Here is a 19,373-nt window from a genome sequence, read left to right on the forward strand (position 1 = left end):
AGTTCAGAGAAATGCGTAAGCCCGGCTCAAGCGATTCTTTTCCATTATTCAAGCAATTTATTTTCTGAAGAGGCATTTTGCGATCTATTCCGACTTTTCGTTTATCTATCCTTTGCCTGGAAATGGTAAATTTTAATAAAAATCACGGATTAATGAGACGAGAAATAATTGCGATTGATTATTTGCAATTCTGTTTCTATTTGTACTTTGACCAAGTGGATGCATGTTTTATTATTTCGTTTTTGTAGTGAAATATCTTTTTATTCTAATTAATGATTCCTGCTCATTTTTGCTAAACAATAAAAAGAAACAAATGAAAGTCAAATGAATGAACATATAAGGATGACATATATAGATAATTTCTTCTTAAAATCAATAGCGATATGTTTTAATTTTTCTTGGTTATCTTCAGCCATGAATATTATATTAATTAACAAGTAGAAAATAATAATAAAATCAAATATAAAAAATAACTCATATAAGTGTAATATAACAGGTGTTATATTATAATTATATTGTTGAGTGGGAAATTATAATTAACAAGTATATTGCATATAACTTTGTGTTTGCTGAGAATATTACTCAAGACTTTTAATAATTTATTAGAAATAATAAAATCTTTTTATTTTCGAAAACAAATATATTTACATCGGGAAATAGAATCACTAATCGTTATAGGCAAATTATATTTACAAAAATATTTGATGAAGATTAGCAGGCTGTTGTTACATGCAGCTGTTTGTTACATGGATATATTATTGTCCTAATTTATGAACTCATTGCTCCAAGCATATGCATAGTAAATTTGTTTCTTTCAAAGGATGACAATATATATATTTTTTCTGGTTATTGAAAGAATTCACCCTGGAGGATCTCCAGGATGTGTTAGGTGGCGCAATGGTGATAGTTGGTACGACCTATCGGCAGACAGGATGACGAATAAGCTTCATTCTCCCATGAGTCCTTTTGAAAGGTATCCACTCGTATCGTAGATACGTTCTTCCATTCATTGCTCCCTCAGGTATTTTTCGGAGCGAAAACTGAGGAAGGAATCGAGACATTTATTCATTTTCTTTTAACCCATGCATCCAATTTTTCTTCAACTTTTGACTCCCAGACGAAACTTATTCTGCGATCGTGCAATTTTGCCATTCGCCATTCAAGGTATATTAAAATCAATCTCTCTCCTCAAGCTATAACGTTATTATTTAACAGAAAAGAAAGAAGTATTATTTATATGGAATATCAACGATTATTACTATTTTAATTGTATGAAATTTTGTTTTACGAATCTGTAAACGTTACGCGTATAATAGAAATATTTTTCGGTCTTTTAATAATCCTATAGAGACAGGAAGAGATATTTTCCGATTAAAATAAATATTTCTTCACAAAGAGAATTTTTTTTATATGCAAATAATGCACATTTCCGAAATTAAAGAAAATAAAATAAAATACACTTTTTAATCTTCTTTAACGTAACAATTTTAAAATTTTTTATCGCGCTTAATAAAGTTTTTATAAAATTTTCATTAAAATTAATATTTCATCAATGCATTTTACTAATGCGTATTATTAAAATTGATTAATAACATAACACTTTACTTAATTTTTTTCATAAAATATAAGATTTGAATAACAAAAAATGTGAAATAAATCTTTTTTATTGAAACTTTGGAGATAAAAGTTGCAATTAAACTTTAAACAGAAACTATACAGAAAAAATATATTTCGTACTCACTTTTACCTATAAATCTTTCACGAATAGTAACGGTTTTTACAAGTACTTTAGATATAAAATTTCAAATAATAAAAAATTCAAATAATAAAAATAACATTTATTTAACAGCTATTATTTGATTTGTATTATTTATTAATACACACAACACAAATTCTATAAAAATTCTGTAAAATAATATTAATTTATTTATCAAATATAGTAAGAATTTCGTTTAGTATAGTAAGAGTTACGATTTTAGATTTTTGAGGAAATTTAGAATTATAATAAAGGATCATATCGAAAAACAGGAAGTCGTTATTTTTGCCAGATTTAACCTTATACATTCTCCGCGAACATGTAGCGGTATTCAAAATGGAACTCTCCGGAATTATACTAGTTCCAATCCCTGCAATCCAAACGTAGCTTTTCGAAAATGCATTTTCCGCTCGATCGAAACGGACTGGCTAAATCTCGAACAAGATTCGGTCTCCTCGGTCCTTTCACGGAGACAGAGGATCAGTGAGTGACGTTTCGCTTTGGTTGCATAGGAAATTGCGCGATTCGGAATGCCTAAAGTTTTTCCGATGAGTATCCAAGCGAATCGAAGCCGAGAGCAAGTGGAATGGAAAACACAGGGGGGTTGCTCCTGTTTGCTTCATGGATATATGCGGCGAGAACGTCAGTCTCGCTTTGATTGATTCAACTTGGAGACGAGGCTGGTCATTCCGTGTTCTTTCTCAAGCGATGAAACTTACTCTCTGCGACATCCGCACTTTGTCGTCGCCCACGACCGTTATCGTCTAACTTCAGTTTACGAAACTGTCGGCGTTCTGGCGACTATTTAGACGCGAACTCCCAAAACAAGCATGCAGCTGGCCTCAAAAGGGCGACCGGTCAACCCATAACGCTTTCGGAAACTTATCGGCCACCTGTACTGCCATATTGCTACTTCGCGGACATCCGTGTTGCTCTTCTGATGTTCGGCTGTGACGAATTAATTCAGAAACTGCCTCGAAAGCTGTCGCAACTTTTCTTTAGATTCAACTTGTGGAAATTTGATCCGCGATGTTCCGCATAAGTCGACATACACGGTCCGCTATATTGGTTGCAAGTTTCGTACAGTTTCCATTTCACAGAATACTCGACATTTACACTGTCGTCTTATTATGCAATATAATGCAGGATGACAAAAGTTTGGTCTCAAAGTTTTGTGTATTTATTAAAAATCGTTATCCAGCAATATTTTATTTGCCGATAATTTGATGTTAACATGACAACAAATAACATCAGCTTGCTACCTAAATATATATAGTAAAGTATATTTAAAAAATAAAAACTTTATAATTATTTCATTACATTTTATTAAATACTAAGATATTATAAAAGATTGTCATCAGTTGATAAACTGAAAATGGCCTTATTGACTATTTAGCAGAATTTATTCGTAAAAAGATGTGCGGCTATCGTTGATGCATTCTCGAAGTATCTTAAAGTTTATATCAAAGCTCTGAAGGTGGTCATTTTGAATAATTATTTTTGGTATTTAAGATATATATAATTCATACTCCAGATTTTTTTTGTAAATATATGTGATTTAATAAACAAAAAAACTTTGTAGCCAAATTTTTTGTCGCCTTATAAATATATTGTATATTTATAGCTAAAAATATATACGAAAGATATATAATAATACTCTTTATATTATAACTTATCTCAAATTTCAGTTAAATAAATCATTTCATTTCTGATTGAAATAAACCTAATAATGTCATTTTCACGATCCCCGATAATATTTCAATACAGTGACTATATTGAGAGAATTGACGTTCACATTATTGCTATGTTAAATCGGATTAAGTTTTATCTGTATCCCGAGTGCGAGAGTGAAAATCAACTTTTGGTAACAGCTCGCTAAAGTTTGTCGATGGTTAAGAACCAAACGCGCGCGGTCGAGGATAAGAGACAGGGAGGAGTAAAAAGCGAGAAAGTTAATAAAGGGCCGATGTTCGAAAGTTCAGCGGCGCCTACGAGATAGTCCGCGGATCCCGGGAATTAAGATCGGAGCTCGCGGACCGAGAGAAAACGATAATGCGGTTTTAAAGAGTCTTCGATATAGCTCCGCGTACACGCTATATATATATATAGCGCGCGAACTTTATGAAATTAAAGGAATGGAAGCTGCAATATTGATAACGTCGCGAAGTCGACCGTAGTAAGTAGTTAATGCCCGTCTTGCGCGAGGGAAGGGACTACAATGTGAGACAAGTATCCTGACAGGGCGATTAATGCCCTTACGTCGAAGCCTCTGAGAAATGATCCTGTGAAAGAAATATCGACTATTCCTCACACGTATAACCCATTTCTCTCGATTCTTATTCTTTTTTTGCGAAATATTAACCTATTGTCCTCGGAAGTCTGGGATACTGCGGCATAATAAATCATCCATCTGCAGTTTACTCACTTCCTCTCTTTCTCTCTCTCTCTCTCTCTCTCTCTCTCTGTCTCTTTCTCTTTTTCTCCTCTTTTTTTTTCTTTTGCTAAAGTTTTTATCCTGTTTATTACAATCCCATTCGATTCAATCGAGACTCCGCAAAGTGATTAATCATTGAAGAAGTAAAGTTGCGTCTTAACAGCAACATCGAAGTGGAATCTCACATAATATCCATTCACAATCAGTGAAGTGCGTAAAGTGAAGAAATGTTGCGTATTATTTAACGTTATTGCGCAGATTACTACAATGAGAGAAAAATGTTTGATATTTGTAATTAGTTACATATTACTGTAATTCAAATTGTTAATTAATAATTTTATAGTCATTTGAATTTTTGTGGTAACTTCAATTATTTTTATGATTATCATAATTACAATTATAGTCATTTTAAGTTGCCAACTATATACATTTGTTGCTAGAACTATACATATAATAATTATTATTAATATTACAGCAATAATAATCATTATTATAGTAATATATAATTGCAGCTACAAATATCAAACATTTTTCTCTCAACGTATTTGTCAGAAAAAAATGAATGCCTCAAAGGCATTCAGAATGTCAAGGATGAGGGATACAGAGAAAAGAGAGGGTGTCCTGGCTGCTTCTTTTCCATGATTTTAGTTCGCGCTTTCGGTAGGTAAGGGCTTTGCCGAAGCAATTAAACGAGAGTATCGGGGTGTGACTGAGTGTGCTTTTAGTGCCGGAATAGCAGCGATCCGTAGATATCGGCCACTTTTGACATGCGCATGGCATGCACGTGAGATGCGAATCGGATTCGACGGATTGCCCTCGAATGTGGGCGCGTGTAAGTGCACGTCAGGATCCACACACGTCGCGTCGATACAAAGGGTCACGTAGAAAGTTGGAAAACGTAGCTTCGGGATATATTGTAACAGGGAAAGAGGTACCTTCGCGATACGTAGCCACCGAGCGAAGCTATCTGCCGTTCACGTAGCATATCATGGAACGCGATACTCGTTCTCTATTTTCTTTCGATATCGATGTTGTGGATGGCCGATTAAATCGCTTCACTTTTGATACAATACAGGCAGCCCGAAAATAAAAAAACATTGTGAATACCAATGACTGCGTTCAATGGAAAAAGCATCTTTTCAACTGTTGTAAGATTTTTTTTAAATACATTTATTGGTTTTATCGTTCATTTGCTACCTACAATAATGACATAACTAAAAAAATTGTCATTTTTTTTAATTGATTGCAGAAAAAAAATAGAAACATAAAGGAAAAAAAAAGAACATTTTAAAAGAACATACTTTATCTCTTTACAAACAGTTATTACACTATTTGTAGAGAAATAAATGTATTGCATTTTAAGATTAATGTTTCAAAATTAATTTTTAAGATTAATATTCCATTTCAAGATTAATGTTCCAAAATTTTCATAATTCAAAAGATTCACATTCATTTTCTTGAAGACTTTGTTTTCTGAGTTGTATCATTGTTGTAGCAAATGAGTGATATTTAGACTTAATGAGGGAGAACTAAGGGCAAGAACCACAATCATATTAAAGAATCTTATTATATTATAGTTGCAAAGCTGCTTTTTCTGTGAACGTAGCCGATTTCTGGGACCAAGAAATTGCGGTACGTATTAAGTTTATTCATTTAGATGAAAAGGAGTAACGATTTAAATAAACGTGTAAAAAACTAGCAAATTAACACAATCCAAAAGGAGTTACTGGATTTCACTTTCAATTTGATATTTTCCCCAGTTTACAGTAACAAAGACTTGAGTCTTTATTGACTCTTTTTCTCTATCAAAAGATTACTACTGTGATTTTATTACAAGAAATCTTTTTTTTATTCAATTTGCAGTCATCAAGAAAGAAATAGAAATTTTTTTTGGAAACCAGGGCATACGTTAAACTGTTTTTGCGATGAATTCATTTACGTACAAATAAAATATGTCAAATACGACCATGCAATCGTATGCAATAAAGTTGAGAAAGGCTTTAGAGCGGATTCATTTCGATTTGATCAGACTCGTCGGATTTTTCATACTCGGTTAATTTTGCATATTATGAGCGCATAAAGCGAGACGTAATTCAACACGTCAGTGGTATTCGCTTCATTTCTCGCTTGGATGAGCATTTACGTAATTTTCAACCTTTCGGTATTTTCTCATCATGAAACGCAAACCATAATGTCCCAGCCAACAGAGACGTGCGCGGACTTGTGCTTAAGATTTTCTTTAATTTTACGGTTTCATTTATCTACATCCTTTTGAAATTGTCTACGCATTTGAAAACGTCTCCTTCACCGTTCACAGTCATAAATAATCATTCGTTGTTGAAAGTAGAAACGTGTGAAGGAATCCGCGCGCGAACTATTCGAAAAGGTCACAAAGATACCCGAGGATGTTAATCGAATTCCAGAAAATAATTAAATAAATTCCAGGAAATGAAATATTGTCTCTACTGGCTCGCTGTACTTATTCAAGGAAATCCATTTTACGCAACGCTGAATCTGACGTTTTCTCGTAACGGGACGAGTGTTCTCTCGGAGAGATCATTCTGAATAATAATTATGGAAAAGGATTTTGCAGATTGTAACATTCTATTAAACGTTCTAGGGTACTTACATATTTTCAATGCCATTTTCTCGTATAACGAAAAAGAGTCTAATAATAATAATAATCAAACTTAAATTACAATTATTAAAGCTTTGATGAAATAATTTCAATTAAATTTAATTACTTAGTAAAATAATTTCAATTTAGGTTAATATAATCAAAATTAACTAAACGCAAATCTTTTAAATTATTACTAAATTATTAATTACTATTATTATGTTTGATAATATTTAAAAAATATTGAATCAATATGCTAAAACAAAATACATTTAGTAGCTATTATCAGATCATTTCTTTCAGTGTATAAAAGCACAACTCTTCTACTTTATTTCTTCAACGATTCGACACTTGTTTACGTACTTCTTTATATTACTGCAACGCGAGTAGTCATGAAGCCGCGTTTCCCTTTTATAAAAGTTTTCCCTTTAGAGCGATTACTAGTCCTGGTCGAAGGGAATGGACTAGAAGATGTGTAAGTGTGTATATGAAATGGTCTAGGTATCGGATCCTATTACTTCTTTCGTAAGAAGGCAGTTTCTATACACACGGCTGCTTCGTTGCTCACTAGCAAGACCCTTCTATGTATTATAGCATACATCATTTAATATATTTCATATGTATGAAAAGAAAGAAGAAACGAATAAGCTAGCTTATTTGAATTGTAACAATATGAAGATATTTTTGAATCGAATAAGAGAGAGAGAGAGAGAGAGAGAGAGAGAGAGAGAGAGAGAGAGAGAAGGGACAGTTATTACATAATAAAGGAATTTCATTTTAAGATAATTAAGATTTGTACAAAGGATAAATGCATAAAAGAGAGAAGAAGCGATGGTAATTAGTAATAAGGGCTTCCATCTATAACGCTAGAGTTAAGTAGCGATTTGAAAGTAATATTGAAAAAGTTTAATGTGTACATCAAAGAGATTGGCGGGGCGCTCTTTAAAAGGAAGAGTATGTTCTTTTATGGCGTCGAAGTAAGGAGATTCAACGGCTTTTTTTTTTTAGACTGCAGTTTTGAAGTATCGCTGAGAATTTTTAGCGAGTGCTTGAAAACCTGTTTATTGCTCAGGTGTAGGTGAGAAATGATGCGGATACTAGTCCAAAGCATAAAAGAAAAGCGGGGGATCATATATAAGCTCCTACCGCGAGACCGATCTTGCAATATGAGGTGGCAACTGCGCGGAAAAGAAGTACATTCTTTCTGGATTGCTTCACAAAGGCAAAAAATGTATTTGTCAAAAATTATTCGATGAACATTACGTGTAAAAATGAACATACAAAAATGTATATTCATTTTGTGCGTATGTCTCATATTTATTTAAGCCAATATAAAAAATTACTGATCAATAGATAAAACGCGTGGAAGATACAGGAGATAAATAAAGAGCAAATATAAAAAATTATTGATCAATAGATAAATGCGTAGAATATACAAGAGATAAACAAAATAAAAACTTGAGAGAAATACATTATTTATGATTTTAAAATACACCATTTATTTTATTATTTGTTTTATTAAGAGGTTGGCCTATCATATTCTTTTGAATATATTTGAATATATTATATATTTTGTCCTTGTTAGAATAATCACTCAGTGCTTGAATAATTACCAATGGAATATTGTACTATTCTTTTAACAGAATGTCAATTGTTTATATAAATTATATTGAAGAGGGGAGGAAATTTTATTGAATTTTATTCTCATTCTCAGAAAATTTTTCAAAATTGCCTTTTGTTCTTCAAAACTTCAATATTTTTTCTGGCCAATGCAATTACCTGATTTAAATAATAGTTGCAGCTGTTTTGAAAAGCAGTGTGACAGATTTCATCCTTCAATATCTTTTAAACAATTAGAAAATGTTATTCCATTCTTCTGCTAGAAGAATGGAGTATAGTTGCTACACTATTCAAGCAATATATTCAAGCACGTATGACTCTTTTAAGGATTTTAATAAGGATAAAATTTATATTAAAGACTATAAATGATAGGACAACTAGTTGTTAATAAAACAAGTATATTTTTCAGATGTTCACATTATTTTATCTATCCCCTGTATATTGTATGGTAATCATATGTACGAAGAAGGACGATTAAAATTGTTTATAATGATCCTGAAGAATATTCTTCATACATATATTCTTCTTTGAGGGATATATATGAAGAAAGTTTCCTGTAAATATGCTGTATCGTTCATACGCTTTATTTTGTTGCGAAATGACTGTTCTTCGTGTCATAAAAAGTTACATTTGAATTATTCCGGTAGATTTCCAAATGGAAACTCCCTGGGAAACATTCTACTTCATCCATCCATCTTGATCGCGAGCTTTTTTACGGTCGAGCGGATCCACCGTGCTTTCTGTAATCCGTGACTCGAAGCGGGAAACGCCCGTTCCTTCTCTACTGGCGCGCAGAACGTCGGCTTATTTACTTGAAATCGTGTCGATACGATAGATAAGACAGACGGTGACGTAAATGGGTCGTGTAAGAGAAAGAGAAAGAAAGACAGAAAGAGGACCGGTAGAATCTGTCGTAGTCTCGCAGATAATGCGCATCACTTCTCACGGTTTTAGTAGCATGTCGGCTGGTTCACGGTACGTGAAGATTTATAATGTCCTGACTTTCGGTTCAACGGAGGCACAGTTAGCCAGCGTGCAGCTAGGTCGATCCCTTTTTCATCGTCAAGAAGCGGAAAGAGCACCGCGGAAGAAACTAGGAAAGAGGTCGACGAATTCTCAAGTACCTGAATATTCAAAGAGCTCTAAGTATTCGCGAATGTCAGATATAATTTAATGTATATTTCGAAGACAAAAGATGTGTGAAATCTTTCCGCGTTATTTGTTATATTTACAGACAACAATTACAATAGATTGTATAGCTAAAAACACACTTGTCATTGGAATTAATGTAGATCCTATATAAGCTATGAATAGTAAATAGAGGCATAAGAAAAAAACTTGAGGCTTGAAGACGAGGACGTTCGATCAACGACGTTTCATCAGCGATAAATGAAAACGCTTATATGATTTCAAGAAACAAGCGACGAGGCGATTCGGTATGCGAAGGAAATATCATTTACACCGTCGAACATGACGACGGCAGTTTCATCGACGAATTCAGTAGATTAAATCGCGCCAGTTTGATTGTTCTGAACAGACACGTCGACTCGACACTGTCCCAGATGACGGAATATCGGGACAGTTAAGCCAACCAACCGACCGAATTGATTGCGTCGAATGTTGCTGAGTTGGAGAGGGATCCTCGACTATCCTGGTCATCGAATCGTATCGGTGTCGAGTTCGCCCCTTGACAGAGACCGTCAGCAGCTAGTGCATGAAAGTTTTGAACGTTTACCTAACCAGATGTTTCAACACACTCGAATCGATATAAGGTTTAACGTCGGTTATCGATGTCCGAGACGGGTCTAATCTGGGTCGTTGCAAACTTGAAACCGTATAAAGCTTCGTATATAAATAAACTGTCGCAGATAGATGTGTTTCAACGATCTGTCCAACGACTGATTAATTAATCCAATGTACGCGTGGTTCAATTTTGTTCAAATTTCAATGCAAGAGGAAATTTTGTAATTCAATTTAGGACATTAAACTGTCGAATGTTACACAGTAAAAAAAATATTTTGTGTTAAAATACTTGTTGAAATTTCTGAATTTTCAATACATTCGAGTTTTAATTTTACTGATTTAACATAATGTGATTGTATTATTTGAATATCTTGTGTTAGATATTCAACATTAATTCTTAATATTTCTTTTAAAATATATTATTTTTATGTAATTTATTTACTTACAAGTTAAAATAACATAATTTATGAATAAATAAATAAATAAATAAAAATAATATTTCAAAATGTAAATTTTGAGAAAAAAATGTATTAATTTGATATATTATAAATGGTGTTATATTTGTTATTCTGTGTTACATTTAGTATCAGTGTTTATTTTTTATGTTAATCTTTTACATAATATTTATGTTACTTTCTATTATATTCTTATACATATATGTTTAAATTAATATAAAAATTTATGTATTGTGCTAAATTCGACACAAATTTTTTCAATTGTATTTACGTTCAGGTAAAATATAATGAAAAATCTTAGTCGATTTTTCAGATTAACCGGAAAAATAATTATGTCGTTATCTATTTAGATAATGGCAATAATAAAATGATACAAAATTTTTTTCTGTTTATGCTTGCTATCAATATAATGGCAGAAGTCACTATCTGGCAGCAGTCCCAATGCTCGTTCCTGAGTTCCTATTAAACTTCCTCTTTTATTCTCTCTACAAGCATCGGAACGACCAGCTCCATTCTATGCGGCAGAGCTGCAATTTCAAAAATAAGATAACCGCGATCGGCAGTCATTATCGGATCCCAGTTTACCGGCTCGATCGGAATCCTTTATTCCGCTGATTGTCTGCCTGTCCCGGCCCGTGAAATGCGCGGCGCGCACGATTATTGTGCGAATCGTCCCCGAAGATAACAGTATGTCGTTTTCCTCAGCACAATATATACGTGCCGTGCAACGTGATTACCATGTTACATGATTTCACTGTTGATGCTGCGAAGGCAAACACCCGTCAGAAGTGGTTGTCTGATTTAAGCTCGGTGTATGTGCATGGATCATGTTGAAGGAGAACGCCTCTGAGGGTGCTCACGGAGATCTCCTTGCAGGAAATGGAAACACGCCGAGAGGGCTCTTTAGATCTTAATCGGCGCTGTGTTAAAGCTGGTCCGCTACTGCGGAACGAAACACAACGCGGAAATGCGAATGGAGAACGAAAGATAAAGGGGAAGGTGAAGAAGGTAGGAAGCGCGGGAGAATCACCGGTTAGCCGCGTGAAGAGACTCCGTAAAAGTGAAATACTACCACGGACGCCCGGCAATCTCGGGAGCCTGGTGACAATTTTTTATCTTTACGAGCACAGCGCAGCCGTTGTTCCTATTGCATAAGTGGAAACAAGAAGAATTATGCAGTTACGTAAATTATGGCAGTGCCACGGAAATGGCTTCCGCCGGTCTCGCTACTCTCGCGGTGTCACCGCTCGTAAGAAGTGATGGTGTAAGAAAAAGATGAAAGAGACAGAAAGAAAAAGAACAGAGTGGGAGAATCACGAGACCCGAGGAGATAGGAATAAAATAAGGAACTACGGACCAGATCATGTGGTGAAATGCGGGATGATTCTGTGAATTGAGAAATATATCATAAAAAAATATTATGCATTTAAATTTTGATTTCTTACAGTATAAATCTATCTACATTGAAAGAACTTTGCTAAGTATCTAAAAGTAGCTATTAGGTATAGATCTGAAAATAATTTTGAAGTCATTAAATTTGTAGAAGCATAACGAATAAAAAGCTGCAAAACATTTGGGCATTCTAGCAGCTTGAGCATTCTACATACAATGAATTCAAAAAGTATTTATACAGAGAAGATAGTTTTTTTTTAAAAAACTTTATTTAAAAAAAATAAACACTAATTAGTAATTTATTAATAATAAAAAGAATAGCTTGTATACATATATATTTCTTAAAATTATTTTACCAAAAACGAATATGTAATAATTAAAATAGACCATCTTAATTATAAGCAAAAGTGAAAAATTGTATTATTTGGACGTATCTACAAAAAGTACAATCAAAAGATTTTAGCTTTTAAAATCATGAATGTGATTATTTTTGCAAAGCTTTTTTTAGTTAAAATAACGTTCATATTAGAAATTTATTATTAATATAATTATTATTATTATAAATTGTTAATTGATATTAAATTATTTACAAATTTTTTACAAAAAATGTTTTTTTTATAAAGATGTCTCTTGTATGTACATAACTTTTTACATTCACTGTAATTTTTGTAGTTAAATAAAATTATTTTCAAATTTATTTAGCTGAATTTTTAGATACTTCAGCAAATCGTTTTTTTCAATTTCATTTAAATTTAATTTGATATTGCGTTTCGCAATGCATACTTTCACTTTTATACCGAGAAGTCTCCACTTTCATGAATGGCTTAAAATGAATTGTTTTGACAATATTTCTTTTGTCAAAGCTATTTCAGCGTTATATCCAAAATTCGTTAGAAGGACTGAGCGCGTGTAGAAAATCGAGCTAATGCAATTATTTTTGCAGTTTGGAATTCACGAAGTATGAGAGCACGATATTAAAAATTCGACCTGTCGATAACAGGAATTTCAACTCTGGCTTTTCGCACGCGTACATGTTGCGAATGAAAAACGGTAGAAAGTCTGTAGCCCGTTGAATTGCGTACGAAACGAAACGCACGTGCGTGTCGTTAAATCTGTAAGCTAAAATGCTTGTACCACCACATGCGTCCATGCAGAAAAATATTCATCAAGGGATCTTTACAATGTTAAAAAAAATCAAGATCTAATTTCGACGAAAAGGATGCGAGGATAATAAATTGATTTTTTAGCGTACAGCTCCTTTTATTTTAGGATTACCATTTCACAATTTGTCTTTTCCACACCTCGCAGCAAAGTGGATTCAGCAATAAAGATTCGTAAAATGTTTCTGTGAAATTTCCTAGTATATCAAAAACTGTTATCCTCGAGGAAAACAAAAAGGGTACAAGACGATGGAGAGTTGAAATAAGGAAGGCTCGAATGTGATGTTGGCGAGGGGGTGAAACAAGAAAGTCTGTGAACATAAATAGCTAACGTGTCAAAAGCAGGCTGAATCTCTCGAATGGTGCACGAACCGGTCAATTGCAGTCGATACTTGCAGAATCGAAGTCAGTTGCTAAGCAGAGAATCGTGTATTGCCGCACGAGCAGGAACTTTCCGTCTCGAAATCTCTTTATCCTGTTGATGTCGATATTGGATGCGGAACTTGAGTCACGACGGTATATTGTTCATTGGTGATAATAGAAAAACAATTTAGAAATATTATTGAATTTTTTTAAAGCATCACAAAGTAGTGTGAGTAGTTTAGATCTTTTCTAGTGAAAATAGTTCAGATCTCTTCAAGTATTTATTATCACTTGATTATTGTTGATTAAAATCTTCTTTGACTTAGTTTCTTTTTTTCATACATATATTCTGTATATCTTTTAATACATTTAGTTCTATTTTTCCTTCTGTAATCTGGTTTATGTTTTACTTGTAATTTTATTTTACATTCAAGTTTAGGTTCTTAGACAGCATTATTGCTAATATCTCATTTTTTGATTGTGCTTTGTTCTTATTTTGCAATTGATGTATAGTTTCTTTTTTTATACTATTGCATATTAACAAAATGTAACTATATTATTATTATATTATTAATGTCATGATATTTGATAATTATAAAAATATGTATAGTTCATATTTGTTTAAAAGAGGCAAAGGTTAATTGCAAACTTTGAATTGCAAATCTCTCACGGGAAATAAAGGAGACATCGTGACGACCGTTTGCATATTTTCTTCAAGAGTGTCACGAATGCAACTCAGCAAAAACTCGTCACGGCGCAGCCTTTTGAGTAATCTCCCTTTTTTTTGTCACAAAATAAGTAATCTAAGTACATAATATTTTGTGAAAGTCGCGCAGAAGCTTAATATATAATGCTTTTTTTTCAATACGTTTACGATTTGACATACAATATATATATATAATATTTTCCTTAACAAACGTGAAGGTTTCCTCTCTAAATAATACTTAATTTTCTTGCCTTAATTAAAAGTCTTATTGCTATTTGCTCAGCTCTCTCAACTTTTATAATTTGCTTCAATAAATATCAATGCATTTTGCATTAGCCGTAGAGCAATCAAAGTTTCGCGCTTCTCGTTTGTTTTCCTTCCAAAAAAGAATTGCTATCAAAATGCGTTCTACCGGGGCAGTGCACGGTTCTCCGTTTCGCGTTATCGCCACCGTTAAAACGAGTCGTGGCCGTCTTGTTTTACCGGAATGTGTGCGAGAGCCACCGACAACGAGTGCGATGACGACAATGGTGAGTCGCGTTAACTTGCCTACGAATATGTGAGCGATGTAAATTCCGCACGTCGACGGAAGTGCTCCGTTACAGTTGCAGTTGCATGGCTCCTCTCTGCGAAAGCACATTGCGGCTTTCGACGGATGTCTGAGAAGAACGTCGTTGGTATTTTCCCGAATAGTAGGACGAAAGTGGCTTTGGCCGTTAGGAACGGCGAGCTTTTTAGAAACAAAAGGGGATCCCGTCACGGTTAACGTTTTCTTTCACTCGCATTAATAATTGTAAACTCAAGCTGTAACCCGCTGGGAAAAAAAGTTACACGTAATTCTACTTTAACTCTTTTAATGTGGCATTAATTCACTCGAGTGCTCAGACGATGTCACGGTAATTTTGTAGTATTTGTAAAAGATTCCAGAAAAGCTATTCAATTTTTCAATATTATGGTGCCTGCAGAAGTAATGGGATTTTCTGATTTCTAGGATATAGCGACTCATAAAAAAAAAAAGATATTTCTTTCTGAATAATTTATTTGTATATCGAAACGATTTCTGAATGATCGAGAAAGTTTTGCGCGAATTCGATTCCCACAGCGATACAATCGGACTAATGCAATCGAACTTTTCTGGAACTTCGAATAAATCCAAGATTCGGTAAAATCGTACCGACCCGAAGATTTTCTATGAATTTTTAATCGTGCACGTTCGTGCCGCCTACCAGAATCCGGGATTTTCCACCTTACGTTCCGAACGTGGAATAAGATGCGAATCTACAGAATACCGTTAAAGTACCATGAGAACGTGACACGAAATACTCATTGCAAAGGAGTCAACCGAACAGTATATGTGTTATGTAATCGCAACATCTGTCACGGTTAGCAATCCCGTTTGTTTTCGTTTCCGACAATTTGGAGCAAATGCAATCTATGCTGTATAGTGTGTATAGCAAATCTAAAAGGCAAATGGAAAAATATATATCCTGATATATTTTATGATCACACTAGCAGCAAGCTCATCTTTATCTCTTTTTACTGCAAATTTAATAGGTCTAGACTGAGAAAAGTCTAGACTGAGAAAAAACGTTGTTAACTTGATTAAATTAATTTAGTTCGTTTGTATTTTTTTTTCATTTGTGAGATTGTGGGTATTTAAGTTAAACAAAGACGAGCTAAACTAACTTAATCAAGTTAATAACTTTTTCTCTCAGTGTTTATTCTAGCTATATATATCGCGACGGTTTTATTCGTTATAACACAAATATCATCACGTAGATCTTAAGCCTTTAAGACTTTATTTACGTCTTGAGATGTATGTTTGTATTGGGTTAGACGCGACGAGGACGCGATAAATCTCTCTTTGTCCCAAAAGGATAAGGGTCGGTGCACCTGTCATGTTATTTCTACTGAATATTTGAGCAATTTCTACGTCCGCGGTTGGTTTACACTTGTATCGCATTTCTAAACTCATTCACATGCGTCTTCGCCCGTCGAAAAACGCCCGTGGGATCGTCTGCAACTTTCTCTCTCTCTCTCTCTCTCTCTCTCTCTCTCTCTCTCTCTCCCTCTCCTTCCCTTTTTTCCTTTTCCGCTCTATTTATTTATCTATTTATCTATCGACCTTCCCTCTTTTTTTCTCTATTTTCTATTTCTGGCTGCGCATTGAAGGAATGATATCCGACAGTACAGTTGGATAAACGCGCAATGGGAAAGACCGATCTTACTCTACACATAAAATATGAATGAACCGGCAAGTGCATTTCTTGCAGGAAGAACTTGAGAAAATTCCTTCGCCGTCGTTCGCAACGAGTGACGCGTATTTTATTTCCGTAGACACGCCGTAGACATGCCGGCATAGATGGAATTAAGCGAAAAGTATACAAGTAGAACAGTTAGTGGTATTCTGTTTTGTAGAAATATAAAAGAATGTACTTATTGAAGAACAAAGCACAAAGATAAAATTATAATATATATAAGATTATATTACATATGATTATATTATATATGAGCGCAATTTTTTGAAGTTAATCAGAAATGAGAGAAATGTAAACACAGACGTTATGATTTAATTAAACATCCTTGCTAACACTGTCCTATCGATAATGGAACAAGAGCTTAGGTAGTTCCTCACCGATAAAGTTCTTAGAGCTCTGTTTGAGCGTGCAACTAACAGCTCGAAGCATCACCGTGGTGCAAATTCAATTCCTCCTTGATCGGCAAGGACTTAACCATACCACTGTCGCAAACACAATCAAAATTTCTGTTACGGCACATCTACGATGATTAAGACTACGTAGAAATCGATTAATTGGAAATCAGCGCGAAAGGAGCGAATTAAATAGAGCAAATTAAATAGCTATTAAATCAATTAAGAATATAAAAAAATATAAAAACGATTCGAGAAACTTATAGCACTTTCTCCAATTGTTCTAATCAAATCTATAATGTCAATTTATCGATAAATTTAGTTCGCTTTTCGATAATCGAAATAAATTCAATGAGCTACTCAGAGACAACATTAATGGCACAAATGGAACTGGATCAATTACTGCAATTTCCTAACTTGGAAATTGGCTAAGGAAAGTTTATTGTTACTGTTTCCTAAGCTCATTCGAATCGATGAAGACTGTCGAGTGTCATCCCTTTTGCTCAGACTATTCCCTAGCGTGAAGTTTCGCAACGACCCTTCTACGTGACACTTTCGCAAGAAATTTAAAGTTTGACAAGCGGAAGATATATTCTCGAAAGATGAAAGGCGGCATTGTTCTTAAGTGATTGTCTAGAAACGGCATCGTTTACAAATAGACCGATATTCAAAGTTAATCTCAAAGTAACACTTCATGTTATAGCCCTACAATTCGTCAACATTATCATTGTTTTAATCTCTATTCGATTTTGTCGAGGGCCTTGTCGTTGAGATAAATATATTTTCTCTGATGTATCTCTTGTAAAGTGTTTTAATAAACCCGAGTTATTCAAAATATATCTCTTTCTCAAATATTGCTGGCCTTTATGAAGAGGATCTATCTAATGCTCTTAAAGTTCTCGGCGATGAAATTTACATATTAAAAGTTAAGTAGCTACTTTAACAGTAGTGGACAGAGCTGGCGTATCAGGGAGTTGAAGTGAATTTGGAAACGACCACTAATCTGTTGGACTAACCATCCTTCGTCATGTAAGCGAACAATGGTGCAGTAGAACTTTGAAACATGCTCCATCCATTTTAGTAGTTTTCAGAGGATCAGCTCGATCGGTAGTTGCTCAAAATCTAGTTTCGCGAAATTTAGTGTTTATTTTACAAACACTTTTAAAGTGCTGCGAAACATTGAAGACACATTACATAATTACTTGCTACACTGGAAAAATAATGTAAAGTTGAATTAATTGGAATTCTCGTTAAAAATGAGCAAATTTTTCGAATCTGTTATAATTTTATAATAGTTAAATCATCTGTTATAATTCTATAATAGTTAAAATCAGAATTTTGTCCGATATCAGAATTTGCTAGTTCATTCAATTTCAATGAAAAATTTTTCCTAATATAATTATATGAAATTGATTGTAATTAAAAAAAAATATATAGAAAGGGTAGTTTTGCTGAAGTATTTAAAAATTTAATTGGATACTAAGAGTAATTTTGTTGGATTTCTAAAATAATTACGTAAGACGCTCAAAGTGGTTGTTAAAATTTTTTACAGCATTGTTCATCATGTTTGAGTTTTCTACATAATTATTTTGATGATCTAACACAATTATTTTTTGATCTATATCTACTTAAATTTTTATATACTTCATCAAAATCGTTCCGTCTAATAATTAACATTAAATTAATTACTGTTATCATTTAACTTTTTTCCATTGATGAGCAGCATTTGCAGAGTGTAAAATAAAATATGACACTAATATGTATCGCATTAATACTATTTTTATTGTTCTTACACTAAAATGTGTGGTGCAACGAGCAAATAGTATATATCATAAGATTTGATACTATTATTGCGTTATAGCGTCAGCTTTTCCTGTGCATACGCACAGACCGCGGTGAAATCACCGCAGCAATAAATCCGATATCACCGCGTTCCCGATGGATCTCCGATTGAACCAAAAACATTTCGGTTCCACTTTGGTGAAACCATTTTTCGTTTAAATTCTCATTGAAATCCGTATATTTATGGACGACACGTCGATACAAGCGGGAAAGGGACGCACTGAGTACACCAGATTTACGATTAAACTCTCAGTTGAATATGGCTGACGCGGTCAAAATCGGTCATTCTATCGCAACGAGTCGAGAGCGGACAGAAAGTGTGTTTTAATTCTGTTTGACACCATAATCGAACTTTAAAGCTGTTAATCCGGTAAATTTCGAGAGATTTGTTTCGAAAAGAAATGCAATCAAATCGTATTATATTTCAATATGCGAATATCTACGTTATTCTTTTTTCAATTCCATTTTACGCGTGATTGCGTCATAAATAATAACAAACAGGATTGATAGCACTGGTTGTAACTTTTTTTGTACATCACGTATATAACGCAGAGAGATGTATGTTATTTTTGCGAAAATAATTTTATAAAGCGTGATAGATTTATAGAGGAATAGATTACGTGTTTCATGAAATC

General features: G+C 33.7%; 1 protein-coding gene across 5 annotated transcripts in view; it reads right to left on the minus strand.

The window, feature by feature from the left end:
- The window catches only part of LOC105146940 (dipeptidase 1), a 116,116-nt gene that overhangs the window by 38,687 nt on the left and 58,056 nt on the right, over window positions 1-19,373 (minus strand). The gene's annotated exons all lie outside the window — the stretch shown is intronic.

The sequence above is a fragment of the Acromyrmex echinatior genome, chromosome 1, assembly GCF_024713525.1.
Source record: "Acromyrmex echinatior isolate Ae372 chromosome 1, ASM2471352v2, whole genome shotgun sequence".
Taxonomy (NCBI): domain Eukaryota; kingdom Metazoa; phylum Arthropoda; class Insecta; order Hymenoptera; family Formicidae; genus Acromyrmex; species Acromyrmex echinatior.